The following is a 3,302-nucleotide window of genomic DNA, read 5'->3' on the forward strand; positions in this document are numbered from 1 at the left end:
CCTTTCCAATTTCTTTTCTGTCTATGTAGTGCTATAGTTCTATTGTCTTCACTGATTGTTTCCCATTTGGGTGTAGTCAATGGATTCTTTTCTGCTGACCTCAATTTGCAGTGCTTTGTAGAATTTTTTCTATTTTTATTTGCATTCTTCATAGTTGTCATTTTTTATAGATGATAGGATTCCACTTCACTAATCTAGCACCAATTCCTTGGATAAGTCTCTTTTGGATTCACTCCATAACTGTTGGACATAGAGGTTATTTCTAGCTTTTCACTGTTACCATTAAGACAGCTATGATATTTTTGGTACAGGTAGGTCCTTTTGATATAGTCATTAGGCTATAGTCCTGACAATGAAATTCCTGGGGTCAAAGGTCCTAATGAAATCCATGATAATGCATATTGCCAGATTGCCCCCTAAAACTTTTGTCCCAATTTAGAATCCCACGAACAAAGTAAAAAGACTAGCTATTCCAATATAGCCCTGCCAACTTTAGATTTTTGTTGTTTTTCATTATATTTGCCAATTTGACACATGTAATATATCTTAAAGTGGTGGCCCGGTACAGTGGATAGAATTCTCAACCTAGAGTCAGGAAGGCAGCCACCTCAGACTCTCAGTAACTATGTGATCACAGGCTAAACTCCGCTGAGTTTCAATGTCCTCCTTTGTAAAATACGGAAAATAACAGGTAGGTGGTGATATCTAACTGGTGGTTAGGAGAGTCTAAGGCTAGATATATAGATTCAGGAGTCAACTGCATAGGGATAATAACTGAACCCATGGGAGCTGATGATGTCACTAAGTGAATACAGAAGGAAGAGGACACAAGAGAGAGACTTGGGGCATACCAAGTACCCATACCTGAGGTATGTTGGGGCTAATTCTTACCAGTTCAAGAGAATTAACTTAAATTTTCAGTGTGAGCATTTATACCTCAGAAACTGGCAAAAACTACAAACAGGGCTTGATGTTGGTTTTGTTGATTATCTAGACTTAAGAAATTGATGAAGAAAAATGTTAATAGTACAAATTAAACTTATAAGTGTGTTGTGCTTGCATTTCCCCCCACTGGAGAAGTGGCTGTCAAACATTTACCAGCACACTCATGACTATACTCATAGTGGGAATGACACGGATGATGAATCAATAACAGAGATTGAGAAGGAGCAGCGAGACAGGTAATAGGAGAACCCGGAAAGAGCAGTGCCACAAAAGTCTAGAGAGAAGAGAATACCCAGGAGAAGGTATTCAACAATGCCACATACTCCGGAGAAGTTGAGATGGTTATGACTTGAGACATTTGGTGATTAAGAGATCATTCATTGGTAACTCTGGAAAGGGCAATTTCAATTGAGTGATGAGTTTGTAAACCAGATTTAAAGGGTTAAGAAGAGAGTGAGAGTGAGGAAGGGGAGGTACCTATAAACATTTGCTGAATGAATAAATTAACTCCAGAGTTCAAAATCTTGGAAGAGGAAGAAGTTTCAAAGGGAAGTCAAAGGAGTTGAGAAGATTGTGGATATGAGGTCAAGGTGTTCAAAGGGTTCATTGAAGTTTCAGAGCATTAGGGGAGGGAATGGGGGAGAGAGGAGCACTATGAACCAAAATCTCAAGGCATTGAGGAAGATGGGAAAGTTATCAGGGCTTCTGTTCTGTCCCATGCCTCTGTGGGTACTTCATCAAGATGGAGATCTTAATGATTGTCATCATGTAATATATTTGCATCAAATACACTCTTTTAGAATCTAATTTAGGGGTCATAGGATCATAGGACAATTCAGTGTGGTACTCACAATCATTTGGATTGCAAAGCTTACAGCTTGAGTTGTTGTTTGTTAGACTGTATACAGTTTGATTGCATAATATTCCCCCCTTACTGGCAGAAAATTAGTATATACGGAGAAACATCAGGGAAATTGGTCAGATATAAGCTTCACTGGGAGTAAAGAAAATTTTATTTGGAAAAGAATGCAAATAGCCCAGGAGCTGTTTGTTTAAAAGTGCATTTAGTGCGGAATGAGGAGGAAAAAAACTTTCAAAGTTAAACACACAATTCCCTTTTTCACTTGGCTGTGTGATTAAGAACAAGGAGGTAATTAACCTCTCAGATCCTCAATTTCCTCTTCGGTAAAAGAACAATAACATTTGTACTTCTACCTCACATAGCAGTGGTGAAGAAAGCACTCTGCAAATCTTACAAGAAGGTACATAAAAGTCAGTTATTATTTTCCTCACTTTGTCTTCAGATGATTAATAAATCAAAGCAGAAGAAAGACTTTTCTTTTGCACTTCACTGTTTTCCTCTTCTGAAGACATTCATGATTCCCACCAGGATACCTGTCAAAATTATTACTTTGTCAAATATTACTTTGGAGGGGGCTTGAATTTAAGTTCAAAGCATTGGGGAGAAATTACCAGGGGACTGGTAATTTTCACCCCCATGCAGGAATCTCATTGTCAGAACTATAACATTTTGTCAAAAGGACAAAAGGATCTATCTGTAAAAAAATATTCATGGCTGTCTTTCTGGTAACAGTGAAAAGCTAGGAATAACCTATATATTCAACAATTGTGGAACAAACCAAAAGAGACTTAGCCAAGTGACAGTTACCAGGGCACCGAATTCTTGGTCTGACCTGTTGATAAAATATGAGAATAGGAAAAAAAAAACTGTTTAAGGATGCACAATCATGGTCATTTTCACAAGATTATGGTCACATTTTTATTTTTACCTAGAGATTCTAAAAAAAATAGCAATTTAAAAAATTTATTTTTTATTTTTAGTTTACAACACTTAGTTCCACACGTTTTTGGGTTCCAAATTTTCTCTCCCTTCATCTCCTCCCCTTTTCCCCCCAAGAAGGCATGTAATCCAATGTAGGTTCTACATATACCTTCACATTGAACTTACTTACATAATAGTCCAGTTGTAAAGAAGAATTATAACCAATGGAATGAATCATGAGAAAGAAGAAATGAAACCAAAAAAGAAGGAAAAAAAAGAGAGAGCAAATAGTTTGCCTCAATCTGCATTCAGACTCCATAATTTTCTCTGGATGTGCATAGCTTTTTCTATTATGAGTCTTTTGGAGCTGTCTTTGAACCTTGCATTGATGAGAGAAGCCAAGTCTACCAAAGTTAGTCCTTACAGATAGTGTGTCTGTAATCATGTATAATGATCTCCTGGTCCTGCTTTCCTCACTCAGCATCAGTTCATATAGGTCTTTCCAGGTTATAACGAAGTCCGTCTGCTCCTCATTTCTTGTAGTACAATAGTATTCCATTACATTCATATATCA

The sequence above is a fragment of the Trichosurus vulpecula genome, chromosome 3 (genome assembly GCF_011100635.1).
Source record: "Trichosurus vulpecula isolate mTriVul1 chromosome 3, mTriVul1.pri, whole genome shotgun sequence".
NCBI lineage: Eukaryota > Metazoa > Chordata > Mammalia > Diprotodontia > Phalangeridae > Trichosurus > Trichosurus vulpecula.